At 40.4% G+C, this 22,074-nt stretch overlaps 1 protein-coding gene across 2 annotated transcripts in view; it reads right to left on the bottom strand.

Moving 5' to 3' along the window:
• LOC137253744 (uncharacterized) overlaps positions 1 to 21,080 on the bottom strand; it is a 94,896-nt gene extending 73,816 nt beyond the window's left edge. For both annotated transcript variants that reach the window (XM_067791174.1, XM_067791173.1), the window contains exon 1: positions 20,892 to 21,080. The gene's annotated coding sequence lies outside the window, so the exon portion shown is untranslated. The remainder of the gene's footprint in view (positions 1 to 20,891) is intronic.
• Positions 21,081 to 22,074: the final 994 nt, after the last annotated feature.

Consider the following 22,074-nt stretch of genomic DNA (forward strand, 5'->3'; position numbering starts at 1 on the left):
CGAACGGACTCCTACATGACCCTGACGGGATCCCGGACAGATCTCGAAATCCATCCAGAAATGATCTTGGAAACCCAAAATAATCCCGAAACAATATCTGAAAAGTCCAGAAATTACCCCGACGGGATCCCTCACGGATCCCAAAAACTATCCAGAAATGATGCCGGAATGTCCTCAAAAGATCCCCTAATAGTCCCGAAATGACCGAAAACCATCCAGAAATTATGCCGGAAGGGACCCCAAATGATCCCGAATACCATACAGAAATGATGCCGGAAAATACCTCAAATGATCCCCAAATAGTCCCAAAAAAGTTCCGAAATGACCCGGAAGGGATCCCGGACGGATCCCGAAAACCATCCAGAAATTATGCCGAAAGGGTCCCCTAATGATCCGATACCAGTCGATAAAAAGTCCCGAAATAACCCCGACGGGATGCCGGACGGATCCTCAAAATCATATAGAAATGATGCCGGAAGGTACCCCAAATGATCCCGAAATAGTCCCGAAATGACCCTGGCAGGATCCCGTACGGATCCCGAAAACCATCCAGAAATGATGCCGAAAGGCTCCCCTAATTATCCCGTATTAGTCCCGAAAAAGTCCCGAAATGACCCCGACGGGATTCCTGACGGATCCCGAAAAGCATCCAGAAATAATGCCGAAAAGGTCCCCAAATCATCCCGTATTAGTCAAGAAAAAGTCCTGAATTGACCCCGTCGGGATCCCGGATGGATCCCGAAAACTATCCAGAAATGATGCCGGAAGGTATCCCGAAATAGTCCCGAAATGACCCTGACGGGATCCCGGACGGATCCCTAAAACCATCTAGAAATGGTGCCGGAAGGTACCTCAAATGATCCCGAAATAGTACCGAAATAAACCCTACGGGTTCCGGACGGATCCCGAAAACCATCGAGAAATGATGCCGAAAGGGTCCCCAAATGATCCCGTATAAGTCGAGAAAAAGTCCCGAAATGACCAAGACGGGATCCCGGACAGATCCCTAAAACCATCTAGCAATGATGCCGGAAGCTACCCCAAATGATCCCGTATTAGTCGAGAAAAAGTCCAGAAATGACCCCGACGGGATCCCTGATGGATCCCGAAAACCATCTAGAAATGATGCCGCAGGGTACCTCAAAGGAACCCGTATTAGTCGAGAAAAAGTCCCAAAATGACCCTGAAGGGATCCCGAACGGATCCCGAAAACCACACAGAAATGATGCCGAAAAGGTCCCCAAATGATCCCGTATTAGTCGAGAAAAAGTCCCGAAATTACCCCGACGGGATCCCGGACGGATCCCGAAAACCATTTAGAAATGATGCCGAAAGGGTCCCCAAATGATCCCGTATTAGTCGAGAAAGGGCCCCGAAATGACCCTGACGGGATCCGGACGAAACCCGAAAACCATCCAGAAATGATGCCGAAAGGGTCCGCAAATGATCCCGTATCAGTCGAGAAAAAGTCCAGAAATGACCCCGACAGGACCCGGACGGATCCCGAAAACCATCCAGAAATGATGCCGAAAGGCTCCCCAAATGATCCCGTCTTAGTAGAGAAAAAGTTCCGAAATGACCCCGACGGGATCCCGGACGGATCCCGAAAACCGTCCAGAAATGATGCCGGAAGGGTCCCCAAATGATCGCGAAATAGTCCCGAAATGATCCCGGAATAGTCCCGAAAATGTCCCAAAATAATCCCGACGGAATCCCGGACGGATCCCGAAAACTATACACAAATGATCCCGGAAGGGTCCCAAAATAATCCCGGAATAGTCCCGAAAAAGTCCAGAAATGACCCCGGCGGGATCGCGGACGGATCCCGAAAACCATCCAGAAATGTTCTCTGAAGGGTCTCGAGATGACCCAAACGGGATTACAAATAGGGTGAAGATAATTATAAAACCATGTTAATAAGGCAACAGGCGCGTTGGAGCGAATGAAGAGTTACAAAGAAACATACAGGTAAAGCTAATAAAAGCGTGCTAATAAAAGCAATTGAAGGAGGGCGGATGGCGGGAGGGGAGAGTACCACTGATCGTTTTTCCAAAATTGTTTAGATCTCGATCTGTATGAGCCAGATACCAAAAATTATTGATTTTAGGACAAAACTTACATTGAGTTATAACAATTTATAGATTTTGCACGAGAGGGGAAAGGGGGGGGGGGTGTGTATCACTGCTCACTTTGTAAGCCCTCGACTTATTTCACCCATTGAGTTTGTAATATTGGTGAAGGTCAGTATACGTAAAGTTATAATGTGTAAAAATTGTTAAAAAGTAATTATTCGAAGGGGTCGTGGGACCCCCTTCCCCCTTTCCATGTTCGAAAAAAATTTCGCCAGTAGCCTATTATCTCTGTCCCAAATTTCATCAAAATCCGTGAAGCCGTTCTGGCGTGATTCAATCGCAAAGACAAAAAAATATAATAATTAAATTATAACTGTTCCTAGGGGGCGGAAACCACGCCTCTTTTGAAAAATATATAGCTAGTAGATCCTTCTAGACTATTGGCTATATGCATGCCAATTTCATACAAATCCGTCCAGCCGTTCTTGCGTGATTGAGTCACAAAGACAAACGTCTGGACAAACATCCAAACATCCAAACATCCAAACATCCAAACATCCAAACATCTTAACATCCAAACTTTGCCATTTATAATATATATTAGATAATATTAGATATTAGATTAGATATATTAGATTAGATTAGCGGTACCCGACAGATGATGTTCTGGATCACCCTGGTCCACATTTCTCGAAAACGCCTTCACATATACAACTAAGTGCCACTCCCTTTTAAAACCCTCATTAATACCTTTAATTTGATACCCATATCGTACAAACACATTCTAGAGTCACCCCTGGTCCACGTTTATGGCGATATCCCGAAAAGGCGTCCACCCATAGAACTAAGGCCCACTCCCTTTTAAAACACTTATTAACACCTTTCTTTTGATATCCATATTGTACAAACGCATTCTAGAGTCAACCCTGGTCCACTTTTATAACGATATTCCGAAAAGGCGTCCACCTATAGAACTAAGGCCCACTCCCTTTTAAAATAATCATTAACACCTTTCATTTGATACCCATATAGTACAAACAAATTCTGGAGTCACCCCTGGTCCACCTTTATGGCGATATCTCGAAAAGGCGTCCACATATAGAACTAAGGCCCACGCCCTCTTAAAATACTCATTAACACCTTTCATTTGATACTCATATCGTACAAACAAATTCTAGAGTCACCCCTGGTCCACCTTTATGGCGATATCTCGAAAAGGCGTCCACCCATAGAACTAAGGCCCACTCCCTTTTAAAACACTTATTAACACCTTTCTTTTGATATCCATATTGTACAAACGCATTCTAGAGTCAACCCTGGTCCACTTTTATAACGATATTCCGAAAAGGCGTCCACCTATAGAACTAAGGCCCACTCCCTTTTAAAATAATCATTAACACCTTTCATTTGATACCCATATCGTACAAACAAATTCTAGAGTCAGGCCTGGTCCACCTTTATGGCGATATCCCTAAATGGCGTCCATCTATAGAACTATGGCCCACTTCCTCTTAAAATACTCTTTAATACCTTCCATTTGATACACATGTCATACAAACACATTCCAGGGTTACCCTAGGTTCTTTTTACAACATGGTGATTTTCCCTTACTTTGTCTCCACAGCTCTCAACTGAGTATGTAATGTTCGGTTACACCCGAACTTAGCCTTCCTTACTTGTTTTAAATGGATTTGATAATTTCTGGTTCTTTCTAGCCAATTGGTCTTAGATAAATTTGCTTTGGCTCTTATGTTAACTTGGCTGACTGAATAAATTCATTTCCAGTTTATTCCAAGCATCAAGTACTTAACATATAATAAAGAACTTAAAAGGGATTTGTTTATAAAATTTTCGTCAACCTATCGATATATTATCGCCTTCTTATCTCTGAGTAGGGCTTCATTCATATCGGCTCCTAATCGACGGTTTAAATTGGGTCATCGATAACAAATAGCCAACAAACCGCTAACAATTTGGTAACACTTCGATCGATATTTTTCGCAAAGAAAAATGAGGTGAATTTCTTTTGTTGTTCCGCTGCTTTTCTTTATTTCTATTTCCTTTATATATTAATGATTTGTTCTTCTACCTCCTTTGATTACCATTAACTGATTTCGCTATTATTAACTCGACCACGTACACTGTTCCCATATTATTCTACAGTGTAGGGACTAATCTTACGCTAACATATTGTATTCCCACATATAGCATACCAAAAGCGTGACTAAAAATAAAAATAAAAAAATAAATGTAAGGCGCGATAACCTCCGAAGAGATCTAAAGCCGAGCTTCTCTTCCAATTTGCGTCGTGCTCCTCTTGATTTTTCCCTACAAATTGGCCGGACGGGACCTACATGTTTTATGCCGACTCCGAACGGCATCTGCAAGGCAGATGAGTTTTCACCGAGAGCTTTTCATGGCAGAAATACAATTTGATGTTGCTTTGCCCGGGAGTTGAACCCAGGGCATACGGTGTGATAGGCGGAGCACGCTACCATCACACCAGCGTGACTAAAGGTGTCCAAAAATTCGTTTCTAAATGCAACTTTCTATAAGACTCCGGGCCCGAATGGCATCATTCTTGCGCAACTTCAAAGTTTTTTGGTACTTTCTGACAGGGTTAAAGAGTTAGAGATTATTTTGGACAAAAAACTGTCCTGGAGACCGCGCAGTTTCCTCGTTTTGCTGCAGGGGGCAATCGGCAAGAGATAGGGTTCTCGCCAAAAGTAGTGCACCGGCTGTACGAGATGGTAGTCAAACCAATTCTGCTCTATAGGGTGCTGGTCTGGTTTTGTATACCAAAAAATTTGTGTCAGTAGAATAGGACAGCGCTGTTTGAATTAGCAACGCCCTTAGAACAACATTTAGCTTGGCTTTGAATGTCACGAAAAACAAGCATCCAGTAGGTCAGGTAAGGTTAGGTTGAACTGGCCGGTCCCTGAGAACCTCACATAGACTGAATGAGTTCATAGTGTTACCAGAAGTTTGTTTTAACGACCAAACTGAAAACCCTATCAAAAACCAGGACCTATGTTATAAAATAACTCCGTCCTCTTAGCAAATACTAGAAGCTTCCTAGGACTTAAGCCACTTACTGCTTCCATATCTAACAGCTATATCACTCCTAATAGCTGGAGTCTTAGCATGGCAAGCGTAGGGCACGAGCACAGAACGTGCTCGATCGTTTCCTCCTCCAACCCGCACTTCCTACATCTGCTATCACTGACCAAGCTTAATTTAAAGGCTTGTCAGAAGGCAGTGTCCAGTCAGAATACCCGTCATGAGCCTACAATCCTCTCTTTTTAATGATAGAAGCAACTTTGTTAGTCTAAGGTTGTAAGACCTACACATAATATTCGACTCTTTACAGCCCCGCGCTTGAACCCACGCCTATCCTGCTTGGTGTACATGTGTACCTCTCGCATTCGCTTAATCTCGCCCAGTCAAATTGGAGCAATCTTCAAAACATACGCCCTTTTTAGCTAGTTCATATCTCTTTCATTCCCATCTATTACCATATGCCCTGGGACCTAATATAGATGTATGCTTCTCCCTGTCCCGGTTCTCTCGAGGGACTGCTTACACTCTAACACGTATTTAGATGTTGTGCTACGTGAGATTATTGCCTTAATTGCTGCTTGACTGCCAACATAAAAGTTAACACGATTGCAGCTTGGTCTATTTTCTTCCAGGGTTTCTACTGCTTTGGTTACGGCTAATATTTCCGCTTGGAGAACGCTACAGTAATCCGGCAGCCTGTAGGATCTGTTAATTTCCGGATCAGAACAGTATACCGCAGACCCTACTCCTTCCACTACTTTGGAACCATCTGTGTACACATGTATCGCCTCGTTCGCCATTTGAGCACCCTTGCCGCAACCGTCCACTTCTATTGTGTCCTTAAGATCGCCCTCGAAGCGCAGATAGGGAACCAGGTAGTCTGTTCGTCTGTGATTGATGACGCTATACTACTATAACCGTATAACCGGCGCTCAAGCTGCCCCGAGGCACCGAGCCTGGTTGCAGTTGTTAACGCTATGTTCTTTGCTACCAGGTCTACAGGTGGAATGTGCAGAATGGCATACAGTGAAGCCGTCGGGGTTGTTTTCAGGGCTCCCGTAATGCTAAGTATTGATAGTCTACATACCCCCTCTAATTTTTTGAGGTAGGTTGTTTTTTGTGTGGCTTTCCACAAACAAGAACTCCATAGTATAGGATAGGGCTTACAATCGCTGTAAAAAGCCAATGAGAAAGAGAAAGCGATAAGCCCCACCTACATCCCAGCATTCTTTTACATGCACAAAGTGCCGTTGAGGCCTTCTTCACCCTCTCCTCCACGTTCAGCTTCCATGACAGCTTACTGTCTAGGATGATTCCTATATACTTTCTGCAAGGTTTCTCCTGAAGGGTCACTTCTCCTTACCTAGGCCCGGTCCAATTTGAGACCTTGTACCTCTTTGTAAACAAGACCATATCCATCTTCTCCGCGTTGACTTTCAGCCCAGCATTAGACGCCTAGGTATGAATATCCCGAAACGTCCGATCCATCAAAGAGCTAATCGTTGGAAGGCACTTTCCACTTATGACGATTGCAACGTCATCTGCGTAAGCCGTAAGTTTTACGGGTCCCTCATCGAATCGCCTGAACAGTTGGTTGATGAACAGCGTCCACAGCAGAGGTGATAGCACCCCTCCCTGCGGCGTGCCCCTGTACACTGATTTCGTGGCCTCGTACAATCCCCACTGTGATGCTATTTTTACTGCAATTTAACATGCAGCCGATCCATCTGGTTAAGGCTGGATGTACTTTAATGTAATTAAAATCATCCATAATCGCCCATTTAGAAACATTATTTAAAGCCCCGGGAATGTCTAAGAAAACTCCTATAGCTTATTCCTTATATTCCAGGGCTCTCTCTATGCTTATTACCACCCTATGTAATGCGGTGTCTACCGACTTGCCTTTGGTGTACGCATTTTGTGTTCTGGAGAGCAGCTATTCATCCACGTTGGACTTTATGTACATGTATGTCAGCCTCTCAAAGTTTTTGAGCAGAAATGATGTTACGCTAATGGGTCTATAGTCTTTGGGTTACACGTGACCCATCTTCCCCGCCTTTGGTGGGAAAGCTACACGAGCAGTTCTCCAAGAGTGCGGTACATGATTTAGTCTAATGCATCCATCGAATACTATTTTAAGCCATTCCACGACCGCTGTACTTGAAACTTGTAGCATGGCCGGTAATATACCATCTGGGCCCGGCGATTTAAACTTAGAAAACGTCTTCATTGCCCAATTGATCTTGGTATCGGTCTCCAAGCCCGGCACTACCCGCTCCGTGATCGAAGTGTGAGTTATCTCTGCTGGCTCTTCTAAACCATCTCACGATGGGAAATGTGTATCGAAAAGCACTTCAAGGGATTCCTCACTATTAAGTGACCATTCCCCGTTCTCTTTCTGTATTAGTCCCTGGACTATGTTTCCCCTTGATAGCACTTTTTTCAACCGTGCTGTTTCGCTGGAGCACTCTATGTCCGTACAGAAACTTTTACATGAGATTCTCTTCGCCCTGGAAATGTCACGCTTGTAGATCCTCGGTAGATCCCTGTAGTCCTTCCGACACGCTTCGCATTCCGCGGCCTTTGTTAACTTAAACATTTCTTTCACCTATCTTCTTAGGAGACTCAGCTCATTGCTCCACCATGGCGGCTTTGCTTTTCCTCTGAATCTTCTTAGAGGGCAAGCTTTGTTATACGCAGTCATAAGCGTCCCTGTTAGACATTCATTAGACTCCTACAGTTCCTCCACATTGGCAACCTCTTTGGGTTGTACCAGTTTTGTTTCTACCTGTTTCTGGAATTTAGTTCAGTTTGTTGACCTAGGGTTTCTAAAGGTTCCTCCCTTCTCTACCCGCCTTAGGGGGATGCTGAAGCTGATGTACGCATGGTCGTAGAAGGATGTTCTATCAAGAACCATCCAATCATACCTTGATATATCACGTTCGGTGCTCAATATAATATCCAGAACATTGCTGGATGTTGGACCAATGTATGTAGGGACATTTCCCCTGTTGACTATCTGCAAATTGGTTTGCAGGATATAACAAAACAGAGATTCGCCTCTCTCGTTCGTATCTGCTCCTCTCCACGCGTTGTGGTGCGCATTTGCATCCGCGCCTATGACCAACCACCCTTTGCGCCCTTCGTCCTGTACTAGCTTCTTGGACTCCATTGGTGGAACCTGCGCAGCATGAGCCATGTAGCAGGATGCCAGGATAAATGCCTGCTTATTCTTTTGCTCAACGGCCACCACAACGAGTTCCTCAGTAGTGTAATTAGGCAGCATATAGGAATGCAGCTGTTTCCTTGCCATTACTACAGCTCGCACCCGTCCTTCCGTTTGCGCGTAGTAATCGCCAAATCCGCGCGGGCTAAGTCCAAAAACCTTTCCTTCCGATGAGAGCCACGGCTCCTGGTTCAGCAGCGCCACGTCAAACGAACCCTCTTCAAGGGTTATGAGGAGTTCGCTCGACGCCATTTTACTGTATTGGAGGTTTATCTGTAAGACTCGCATCACCATTGGGCTGTTTGTCCCCCTCCAGCATCTTCGTCGTGACGTCGTCGTCCTCGCCTTGCCCTTTTGGTTTAGAGTATTCGAAGCCCCTTCAGCCTCTTGTAGCTGTTGTGCTGGGTGTTTCTCTGTGCGACTCGGAACACCATTTGGCTGTTGGTCCTCTTCTAACACCTTCGACGTCGGCTACCTCCACCTGTCCTTTTTCTCTTAAACTTTTGAGGTCCTTTTCGTCTTCGCCCACTTCTACCGTGTTAGGATTTTTATCCTCGGGACGTCTTTTCCTGAGTCGCACGTAAATTTTGCCTGTACCAAAGGATATTTTCCCAAGCTGCGTGTACAATATATCCTCCGCCTGCTTGTTTATTTGGAAGATCTAGAACTGAACTTCCTCCGTATGCCGAGATACAGTAAATATCTTCCAATCCTGTGTCAGCTTGTTCGGATTCTTATTCTGCAGAAGTCGCAGTGTATCCTCCGACTGCATCACGCATGGTATCCATACCTTAAATTTTGGGACCGTGGGGATTTGCGCTTTATCCACCACCTCAAACCGCACGTTCGTGCCTTGCCTTTGGATGGTTTGCAACCACTTTCTTCAGCCACCGCAAGCTCGCCATGTTGTCGCACGCTATCATCTTCACACCATTATACCATCCCCCCGAATCAAAGATAGGAAGGGGCTTACTTGGTTGTTCCCGCATCATCTTAAGCATTAAGCTAATAAGCTCCCTTTCTATAGATCTCGACCTTTCAGAAGTCATCTGTCCGAAAGGACTGCTACGATCAACCAGCGCCAAGTCAGTGACTGCTTTGCCACATCACTCATATTCTCGGGAAAAACCGGAGCCTTAGTGTTATCGCCCTTTGGCACCTCCGAAAAAGCCGGAGTCTTAGCGTTACCTCCTTTTAGCACCTCCGAGAGGGCCGGAGTCAAATCTCCCTTTGGCTTATCTCCTACTTCCGTAGTTGGAACTTCCCTCTAACTAGCAGCTTTCGAGGTCGTTGCTACCTCGCTATTGGGGCCCATCTGTCCTACAGCTTTGGGCCTACATGTCTTGTCTATGCGACTGCCCTGCCTCGCAGCTCTGGGACTGGGTCCTTTCTGCCTATTGAAAGCAGGCTTGTCGCCTTCCGCCGAACGTTGCTTTTTATTCTGCCTTTTGACGTTTCTTACTCCTCGTACTGGTTGCAGAACTGAGGGTTTCTCGCTGAAAACCTTTCGAACTACCTTCGACCTACTTTTACCGCCTCATGGGCCCATTCCAAGCGCTCGATCTCCACTTCTGTTGCGTCGACAACTGCACCCAGGCGTTGGACAATTCTTAGTGCTGCACGGTACTGCGAGAGAGCTCTTTTATTTTCCCAGCTCCGTACCCTTCTCCACTCTTCTACTCCGTTCTCATTTGTATGCTTTTCAAACACGGAGTTCATTGAATCAGCACTACTCCCGATCCCGAGTCCGACACATCGCTTAATGCGTATTTGTCGTCCTTGGCTTGCGACTCAGTTCTCCTCTTATCGTCGTCCTTATTACAATTCGGTAATTAGTCGGTTATCTTGGTCGTACGACCACCTGCCTGACAAGGCGGGCTCGGCGTTTCAGTATTATATACGGGAAAAAAACGTCCGCCACAGCAGCGGCCCTTACTGTGGTAAGACCATCAATACCTCCCTAGGTGGCCCGGTATCGGGAAGGCTCCGTTCGAATACAGCCGAATTTATCCCCTGATTGCAAATCGTCCAATAGGCACGGTCCACATAATACCCTGGATTAGGTGGTTGGCAGTTCTTGGTGACCTACATCCCGCCGCCCTTCTATGAGGCGAAACGGCGTAAATGCCAGTCGTAAACAGCTCCGCCTCATAGTCGGGCGCTATGGAGTTCGGCTAAGCCCTCACACCAACGACAAGGTGCCTACCCTAGTGAGGGAAGCATCAAGTAGATATTGAGGAAAAAGCGGCCGCGGCCCGGTCGTTGGTCAGGCTTCGCGCTATAGGTTATGGGATTTTTGGGGCACTATAGCCCTTAGGTTCGACTTTATCAGCAGGATGGACTATTATGTGCCGATAACTGCTCCCTGTGCAACCTTAACCCCAGTCATTCCCCAAGAGCGGATTCATCTCATCTCGGGCAGGAACCAATTAAACTGTTCACGGATGAGTCGAGGTTGGACATGAAGTTTGGTGGTGGTGGGGGGAGTCTTTTGTCATGAACTAAATATAAGCCACAAGTTTAAGGTGGCTAATCACTGCAGCGTCTTCCAAGCCGAAGTTACCGCAGTTAAGGTTGCGTTTGATAAAATGCTTTCCAGTGCTACTACTATTAGGGAATTTAAGATCTACTCGGATAGTGTAATGTAGTGTAACACACCTCGCTCATAGAACATGGCCGGCTATGCATGCTCGCGTTATCCGGGCCAAAGCACGTCGGATTGGGTGGGTCCTTGCCGCCACTAAGCCGCCTATGAACTCGTTATACATATGAGGAAAATTATGCACTTCTTTTATAACAACAACGACAGAAAAATTACTACCCCAATCAAATCCCTTAAACACTTAAAAACGGAAAGACTGCTCGGATGAAAGTTCCCCCAATTAAACCCTGGACTGCCATTACTAAACAGCCTCCTTCTCTTCTCTACCCATCCATAAAGAGATACACCTTTGCATCACCAACCAAACCATACTTACGAACTTAAGATTTAATCCATCTCACAATATAAATTTGAATTTACGAACACATAATTACAATTCAAATACAAAAATCTTTATTTGACAATTTATGATAACCGACTTCATGTCTAAGCGTTTAATTTTATAGTTTAACTAATTTAACTTTATTGGCTGGTCACCCTAATGCATATTATATAGGAATTAAATCGAAAAAATTAACATATCTATATGTGTAGTGGTCGACATAGGCCTTGCCAAACTTAAATGCTCAGGTATATACATCAGTATGTACATATATTTTTAAAATATTAGAGCATCAAAATCGATATAAATGTAGAGCGCAAGAGTAGCATGAAACAAAATTTAAAGCGACTTTACTTTGACAATATGTTGCAAGCCATAAGAAACATGTTTCACAAGGTATATGATTATATTGTGAAAACTATCATGATACTCTTTTGCTCAGAAATCGTCGCAAGTGGGATATGTTATACATATATATGCACGTAGAAATGTGCAGCGAGAGTATTGTATGCTACAAAAAGAATGCTATGCTAAAACAATTAAAGAACTTACGTGGTTTTGGTCTCGATCGATGTCATCAGGCGCCTGGTGAGAGATGGTCGTGACGAAGAGATCGTTTATCTCTCATAAGCAGTTGAAATTAAATATCACATTCTTTTTGTGTTTTGTTTTTCTCACTAAAACAAGTACTCTAACCCATTCTTACGATGTACATTTGTAAATACTATTTTACGTTATTCCAATTAGATTTTCCTCTGAATACCGGTTTGGTTTTACACCGCCAGTGGCGTAGTGAAATTTATTTATATGAGGGATGCATTGGATATTTGTTAAAATAAAAGATGTAACAATATCTAAAAAGCTTTTATGTTTTATGCTACATTTATAGCGAAATTGCGAATAAAACGTTTGCTCCTCTTTTAATATGTTAATTAAATAAATTTGGTTTTTCATAAACTAAATTTAGCTTTCCATTATTCTTTTTCTCAAACGCATATTTTTTTGTATCCGATTAAGAAAATTTATAAAAATACCATTACAATTTTCCCTACAACTACATGTTTAATACGAAATAGCAGTTTTAAGTTTAATCATACGCTATACAGCTAAGCATAAAAATAAAGAAAATATTAAACATAATCTAACGCATAATATTTAAATGCATCTGGTCGTATTGCCAAAAATTATACTATTCAATCGAAAGAAGAGAACTATTGGGCAAATATTATATCGTATCATATATCAATAGTGTTTATCCTTTCTACAAAAATATATATGAACATTGCGAATTCTACACTGTTGCTGCCTATTTAGAATGAAATATTTAATTATCAAAACTTACCTGTCGTTTAAATTTTGTGCTAATATGTAGCAAACTCGTCGATTCCACGTTCTTTGATTGCATTTGTGTTATTCCGGCGGAGTTTGTGCATCCCAATGCAGAACATTGACTAATGTTATTTGTTTTTAACTGGTTGAAAAATTTTAGTTTCAGCGTGCTTGACTTCCTGCTGGAAGCAATATATCTGCGTAAGCCCGTACGACTTTAACAATTTCGTGATGTGGTTAATTGTAAAATTTTTTTTTATTGTTTATGGAAACAGAACAAAACAAGTATATGCGGTTTATATCACTGTTTTTAAAGTTTCCCGCTTTACAAAATAAAATTTAAGTTCTTTGCTCTATTGCTCACGACTACTCGCCAACGTAGAAAATTTCCAACTTATCTCCAACCTCTCCTCAGCGGAAGTTAAAAGTTGCTCTTTCTCGTGCAGGTAGTTTGACATCTCTCCACAGCCAAGTTGATAAACCTCACAAATAATGCAGTATCGTTATTAGGGTTACCATCAAATGCATAGAATGATACTAAGTTTTAGAGAGGACTTTTACGGTTTCATAAGTCGCGCTCACAATAAAGTGCGATCGAGGGTGGCATGCGATTGCATCGAACTATTTTATGATTAAGATTATCTAGTTCTCCGGCCATAGTGATATTCCGGGCAATTTTTCAGCGGATATCTTAGCCCGAATTGGTACAATTGAACCGGAAGAAGATGGCTGTAGATATATCGGTATTCCGCTGGACATCTGTGGTCTGGTCCTGCTTAGATGGGCATCGAGTCATCCTAGCAAGCGTTGGGCGGACACCAGTTCTTTCAGGGTAGCAATATCTTTCTGGCCGAATGTAGATGGCAGGAGGTCTGCCGAAATGATTGTGTTCACTAAGGCTGGTGTATCAATGGTAATTGGAGTTTTGACAGGACACTGTCCAATGGGAATCCAAGCGGTATGTCTCAATATACTGGAAGCCCCATCCTGCTGCAGCTTTATGAAAGATGATGAGGTGGTATCATCGTATCACGTCATGCTTGATTAACCAGATTTTGCAAAAACTAGGCTAAAGTATTTCGGTCGTGACTTAATTGGATGTTCGGAGGATTTATCCAAAGTTGAGATCGGTCTCATTTGAAACTATATCGTTACGACGCAACGGTTTTCTAAATAGCTAAAAAAGAACGAAAATCGACACTGATGATGGCACAACGCCGAAACGGATTTGTCTCGAAACCAAATTTGACAAGGGATGACGGAAAATTGATCCAATATACATCATTTATCCACCCTGTCGAAAAATCAACAAAACAAGACAAGTCAAGTAGCTAAAACTTACGTCGCTGATTTTTGATGTGGTATCAAAACGCACCTTCATGCTATCCAAGTGACCTTCCACTTCCAGGACAGCTACCATCTAGCCTCACCCAACTTTCCGATTCTCAACGTCTACCATACAACTTTTTATTTATGTTAAGAGTTCTTTAAAATGTGAGTCAGTCGTAAAAGATTTAAATCAACCAAATTTGATGTACCTCTTTCTACTTCAAATATTTTTTAAGAATGCCAATTTTCTTAACTATAAAATGGCATGACGAAAAGATTTAAGCCGATCAAGCATAGTCAAAACTTACTTTATATAGGTAAACAATTTCAGAGTGATTATCAAAATACCATGTCATATATCGCTAGTGGTTTACCTAAACATCGATAAGTGAACATATATATCTTTTCACTAAATCGTGAACATAAGCATACTATAATATTGTTTAGAAAGTTTTTGACAGCCATTGACTTTAGGGAAATGGCGGAAAATTTGGATAATGAAGGCACTTAACTGCTGTGGGTGACTGGGTTTTGCTACACATGGTCATACTTAAGAGCAGGCCTCTGCACTCCATAGTACAATTTTGCCTTCATTGCGTATGCGAACGTGCAATCATCTCTTATTTTTTGACGACCCATGCTTTAAAGTTGAATTTAATACAAAAGTTCTTATTTATATGCAAATATTTATCATTCGTGAGGTTGTCAAAACACATTATGTCTGGAATTTTAAAACCTTGACCCACACAAATATATGCAAACAAAGACCTTTTTTTTGTGAGATCTCAATTATACTAAGTACATATGCACAATCTTAACCTTTATTTTTATTTATTTATACATTTTACTATGTTTATTTTTTCGTTTATTTGTTATTTTTTTGCTGAATGTGCCAAATTTTATTTCACGCTAGACATATCTTTATTTTTCAGTTTCTTTGGTTGATATGAGTGTGTCTATTTGAAGTGCATTTGCAGAAGATGCCCGACCGTTAGTGATCCGATACAAATATTATACGCACGTTTTGCTTTAAGGTTTGCTTATGTTGGCTACTGAAAGTAAACACCATGGCGTATACGTGATACTTTATAGTTCAGTGCGTGTGTGTATGTGCCCTGCAGCCAAACGCCAAAGTAGTCAGAAAACATTCTGGTTCGCTGACTAGAATTTTGTGGGGCTATTGAAACAAGGTAGTATTTGAATAATTCATTAACAAGAATTTTGTCTGTCGGACTCGATGAAATGCGCGAACGCTTTCTGCCGAGATTCAAGAGGTTGATAAGCGCAATACAAAGATTTATAGCTTCAAAGCTGCCGCAACGCAATTGTCAAACTCACCTACGAATGTATCATACACATATTTAGCAGGCGAGGATCTAACGATTCCAAGTTCCTCATGGAACTAGGGGGTTGGCGAGGGGAGCGTTATGGCCAGAGGGTTTAATGTGCCCATATTAATAATTCCCGAGGCACTTTAATGGTGCTTTGTTAACGGATCGTACCGGATCTATATCCGGCAAAGGATCATCACATTGACAACAACTCTTTCTGTCGGAAATTTGAAATGCATACTTCTATTAACCGTTCTCTTTCCCCCTTAAACGCAAACATTCGGTTACTACCGACGCTCTAAACGTCATTAACATGCACATAATTTGCGGCCAGAACCATCCAAAACTCCATCATAGCACGGCGCTCGTAGCACTTCACCTGTCAAAAGCTTTTGTCACAGTCAACCTAGAAGGTTCACCCCTTCCCCCTTGTCTAAAAAAATTTACCGCAAATTATCCGAGTGGTAGGTAAGCGTCAGTTCAATTTAAGAACCAAACCTCAAAATCTAGGCCAATTAAACAGGAGGTGTCGCACGGTGGTGTTTTTGTTGTAGCGATAAGGATACTCCTCGATGGCCTTGGGGAATGTTATCGATGTTGATGGTCCTTTGCAGGATGAAGATCCGTTACGTTCCGGCAACAATCACCATTAAGGCACCAGCCCGACCATCTCTGGAACGATTTAGTATGACCACATGAAACATTTAAGGCCATCCCGCCCTCTCACCCCCTAGATCCATTAGGAACTTGGGGTCACCAGAGCCTCGGCTCTTAAAGTAGCAAGATTCGCCACGGGTAGGTGGGGTTCACAACTGGGTTGGAGAAGTTATATTTTGCGCTGGCAACACTGTGAAAGGGTTGCGCTTCATAACCCCTTGAATCAATTTGGTATTTTAGTCACCTCTTACGACAGGCATACCTGCCGCGGGTATATTCTAAGACCCCTAACTCATTGATGGCGTTACGCTATCAACTGTCAATCGCCCATCTTAAGTTAAATTATAAAGCAGTTGTTGTACTAGGCGGCGGACTTGAAAAATACACATTGGCAAAGTCTGCAAGTGTGCCAAAATACTGAACACCACCTACATAGTGATTCTAGTGTACATATATATTGAGTAGTTTGTCAACAGGTATGAAACTGGCAATTGATATTTCGTAGGACCTCGACGTGTTAAAAATACCTGTTGCTAATATCGAAAATAGAGTTATATCAGTTGGGATTTTTGGCAAACTATGTACTATTTTTTTAATACATAACTTGTTGGTTTGACAGCAGGGTATATATGGTAGAGTAACCTTTTATATGCATGTAAGCACATATTAAACATTTCAAAAGTTTGCATTCAAACTCCATCGCACGGAAAAACGTTATATTAGAGATGAAAATTAGCGCAAAATAATTTCAAATCACACAAGTGCCTCGTGGGACTTCCGAGCTTGGCCAAAACGGACGATATTCAAGCAGTTTTCCAAACGTTTAAAGTCTTTATTTTTGGAGAATGACACATTTTTTATGCAAACTGGCTAAAAATTTCTCATACTTATTAATTTTGTTAAAAAAAAAAAAAAAAAAAAAATGTAAGGCGCGATAACCTCCGAAGAGATCTAAGGCCGAGCTTCTCTTCCAATTTGCGTCGTGCTCCTCTTGATTTTTCCCTACAAATTGGCCGGACGGGACCTACAAATTATTTTTGTTTATTCTCCCATTTTCTCATTGACTTACCCTCTTCCACTCCTCCTGCAATTCCTCCCACTGCTGTTTTCCGTTCCTATTTATCTCTATCTCTATCTTCCTTTTGATGTCTCCCACACTGCAACTCTTGCTGCCACTACCACTCAATCTAACCTTCCCTTTCACTGCCTCTTTCTCTGCACACTTTCCCTTGGCCCTTTTCTGTTTTCGTATCAATATCCCTCACAAAGAGAATGGAACAGCCGCGTTAAACATAGAATATATTAAAATTTTTAACAAAATGATATTTAAATTACGTGTGGAAAAATAAGTCTATTGTAGAAAATTGGTTAACAACTTAGAAGGCCACATAAATATGTTATGCTATGTAGTCTGCATCCCAACAAAGCAGAAACGCATTTTAAGGCCTGTTAAGTCGTCATGATTTCAGCTTTATAATTTTCATCCCTGCAGAACTCAATTTGGAAGAGTCTCTTGACTCTCTTAAAAGGATCCAGTTTGACTGGCCAGCACCCATATGTTTTTTTTTCAGTTCAGTTCTTTCCTCAGTCTGATCATTGGCTTTCCTCTTTACACTATCGCAGGCTACTAAAATCAAAACCGTGTTCCTGGGTTGTGAGCTAGGCTTGAGACCCGCCATATAAAAACGCTTTCCAAAGAAAAATTTGAACAAGCTTTATGTGTGTAGGACTTTTCACAATTAGTATATTTGTATTGCAGTCACGCATTTGCAGAAGTGAAAAATATCCACCAGTTTTCTCACTTGAAAAATCACTAGTTATCTCATCCTTACCACAAACCTAGTGTTTGTATGTTTATGTTTGCTCATACACACATTTTTAAAGACATACAAATGTTCAGCTCGACTGCTTTTCGTATATTTCACTTGACTCTGTCAATTCTTGATTTTTCCCTCAAATCAGCAAAATTCATACACAAAATCCATACATATATAATAATCTTTATTTTATTTATTTCTTTAAAATTATAGTCGACTCAAAAACAAAACGTTCGACTGCTAAGAATAATATATCAAATTACAGGAAAAGAACGTACATAAACTTACAAGCCAAGAATTAAAGTATATAATATATAAATATACGCATTACAATTTCAGTTATAATATACAGAAAGCAACAATGTTATTTAAGAATTTATATAAGTGTGCCCAGTGGGGGGCCATCGTGAGGAGCTCAGAAGGGAGCATACGCGAGGTGCTCAGAAAGGAGCTTGGTGCCCATAAACACAAATAACAAGTAAAGGTGTCTAAGTTCGGGTGTAACCGAATATTTTATACTCAGCGTGAGCGTCAATTGTACATTTCATTTCAGATAAATTACTTTTCTACATAACACGTGGCACCGCCCGTTTAAAAGAAAAGTGCGTCCCCATTTCCTCTTAAAATAAAACTTGATAAGTGAAATATCATTAATTCAAAACTATTTTTTGTAAGTTATAGCTTATTATTCTAGTCTACGACATTTTTAAACCCGTTTTGTATCTAAGTTGCCTTGGTCTTTAACCGATCCCGTCCATTTTTACTAGAAATATTTCCTGCTATAGGGAAAGTTTTTGTACCCAATTTTATTACGATCCGTTAATTTTTCTTCGAGTTATGGCTCCCGGGCGGTGCCACGCCCATTTTGAAAAATTTTTCCACATGTTAAATTTCAACGTTCTAGGTGTATTATTTGGCCATAACCGTTTAGACGGTTAAGCGCCAATTAAGTAAGTTAAGGTGTATTATTTACTAAATTATCAGGTTTTTTGTTTTCCAAACCTTTATATATATATAAAGTGGGCGTGGTTATCATCCGATTTCGCTCACTTTCAATACCAATCTATTCTGGGTCCAGCTAAGATACTGTACCAAATTTGGTCAAGATATCTCAATATTTACTCAAGTTATCGTGCTAACGGACGGACGGACGGACATGGCTCAATCACATTTTTTTTCGATACTGATGATTTTGATATATGGAAGTCTAACGATTCCTTTATACCTGTACAACCAACCATTCTCCAATCAAAGTTAATATACTCTGTGTGCAAAGCACGCTGAGTATAAAAATATTTTTACATATTTACATATGTTCATATTAGCTCCAAATACAACGTGCCATAATACTTATGAATTTATATTCTAGAAGTATGGTTATATATCTATAACTTAAAGGATTAAAATTCTTGGTGAATTAACCAATTTTATGTTGAATTTTTTTGGTCTGCAGACAATTGGTTTTTTGTTTCAAAAGCTTTTGCTCCACTTATTTTAGCCCATTTTACGTGAGCGTGTTGTAATATTTTTCCAGTGTGTCATCGTGGTCATATTAAATTTTGTTTAACTTTATCGTTTATGCATATGTAGTAGTACCTTTGCATTATCTTTGCTCATTTCAAGTGTTGAAATATTTTCGATTTGTTTTTATGTTATCTTAGATCATCGTTTTTAAAAGTTTCGAAACTCTTTTACATATACTCTTTGCTTATACATGTATATGTATATATTTAAGTGCTAGAGCTTTTTATGAGAAATATTCGGAAAACTTGAATTGTATACTAGTTTATTTATCATTAGATCAATGTTTGTATAACCGACCGCCCTGTACCAGCTTTAGATACAGTGGCGGATGCACGGGGAAATTTTTTTCATTATCAAAAATTCATCTAGTAAATTGAGGAAAAAATTTCATTCTTTATTGCGAAAAATTCCAATGTTTATCTTCTTAGAAAGTTTGTTTTAAGTGTTAATTTCATATTCGGCATATTGGAAGTCACAGCCGCTTGTGCCTAAACGTATTTTGTTTACGTGTGACAAATAAAAATCTGGCTTAGAAGTACAATGACAAAGTGTACATATAGTACGAGAATTCATTGGAAAATCGTTAGTTTTTCTCCGATTTTCGAAATGCTCTCCATATTGATTTCCAATGCGAATATATTTTAAATATATCACACTTCAAAGAACCAAGGAAAAACTTATAATTAAAAAATCAAATAATTCTTAAAAATTCCGTAGCAACCATTTTTCTTTTCCTTCATATTGATAGGCTGAAAAATTTCAGAATGCGAATTTCTGAAAATAGACTAAGCCTATACCTGGAATATGTATGGGAATATAAGTAAACTGGAGTAAATTTCCATGTATAAAAATTGCCTTAAATAACCAGGGCATAAAAAAATTTGCTATTTCGGATAAGCCGTTCCTTTGTTATCAAGCGGGACTTTTATTTTGGCCTTGAAAAATAAAAGTCCGGATTTAACTTTTATTTCTGGACTTTTATTTTCAAAAGTCTGAGTTTAACTAGTTCTATCGGACTCAAAAAATAAAAATCCTAAAATAAATTTTTATCGTTATCCAAATAAATTTAAAGTCCAAAATTAATAATTTTGCAAGGAATTATATTATAAAAGGAATAACAGTTTCAGCCCCTGTTTGTGTCACAAAATTATTCTAAGATTAAGAATTTTATAAATTTTACCCCGTTTTTTTAGACATCCACGTAATTTTAAAATCTACCACTAATATAAGGGTCTATATACCATAGTACAATTGTGCCCTAATTGCGTATGCGAAAACACTAACACTTTCAATTTTTGGAGACCCTTGTTCTAATGCCCCGTTATTCTGCTTTCCGTCTGGTTTTCCAAAACCCTTATCAGTCTATTAATTTCGCTCTTTAATTAACTTTTCCCGTCACTGTTTGTTTAGCTTTTTGTTTCTCTTTATATTCAATACTGATTCCTCTTCCTGATCATTTTACTTCTCTCCCCTCCATTTCGGTTATTTCCGTAGACCCTTTGATCGTCGTCCATGTCGTGGTATCGAAATTGTTTTTTTCATATTAATGTGGTGATTCTTACCTTTGTCACCCCTGTTTCTCCGTAATCCAATTAAAGTTTAGCACTTTTGATTTAACAATATAGGTAAGTTTAATAGATTTAAGTTTTTAGTTTAGTCTAAATTACATTTGCAATAAAGTTAAATTTAGGTTATTCGCAGTAACATAAGTAATTACATTAGTTATTAAAAGCACAAAGACACAGAAAACCGACGCGGTAGTGGAGCGTTTCACTTTCGATGTTAAACTAACTATTCAAATGTTCTGTTGGCTTTGCGGCGACGCGAAAGGGTTGCGCAAGTGGTCAACCAGTGTTGATATTATTGGCACGTATGCAAATATTGCCATATAATAGCCGTGTTTTTTAACACGCGTATATCCGTTTACGCTTAAACTTTATATTGACTGCTAAGAGACAAACTATAAATACACCTCTGAATTTGCTGCGCATAAATTTTGTCCTACTAAATTTCAATACGCATTATACTCAGATGTAACTGAAATATGTGTCTTTGTTTCACCCTGTACACTAATTCTATGTATTATATGTGTGTCCACAATTCATCGCAACTGATTCAGCTATATGTTATACCCTATGGCCATCAGAGCGTTGCGTCTCCGCTTTTCGCTACACCCTGTTGCTGTAGCTAGTTGTTTTACCACAGCCGCTAGATGGGTCTCCTAAGCATTATCTAAGCGAAGATAGGCGTTTTTTAACACGCGCAAACGAAACGTATACGCGCGTGTTAAAAAACACGGCTATTGATAGCAAAGCGCGACACAAAGATGTCGCTTACATATGACCATACAGTCGCTACCGCTAATATTATCCTACACTAATTTGTTATTGATAAAAATTTTTCTTGATGAATTATTGTTTTTTATCAGTTTGTTATGAAAAGCTTCCTGACCTTCTATTCAAAATGTATCAATTATTTACAGAAATGTTTGAAGTGTTATCAAAAAGTTATCGATTTATTAGCGAAGGGTTTGCAATTTGTAAGCGAAATGTTATCAATTTGTTATTGGAGTATGACAGATTTTATTTGCGTTTTATCCATATGTTACCTATTTTGTTATCTTAAAGTCATAATTATTATTGAAAATTTTTTGTTATGTAAAGCATCGAAATTGTTGCAATTTTGTTAGCGGGTTATTATTGAACAGTTATCGACTTGTTATCAATTTGGTATAAAATATTTTTA

The sequence above is a fragment of the Eurosta solidaginis genome, chromosome 5 (genome assembly GCF_040869045.1).
Source record: "Eurosta solidaginis isolate ZX-2024a chromosome 5, ASM4086904v1, whole genome shotgun sequence".
Taxonomy (NCBI): Eukaryota; Metazoa; Arthropoda; class Insecta; order Diptera; family Tephritidae; genus Eurosta; species Eurosta solidaginis.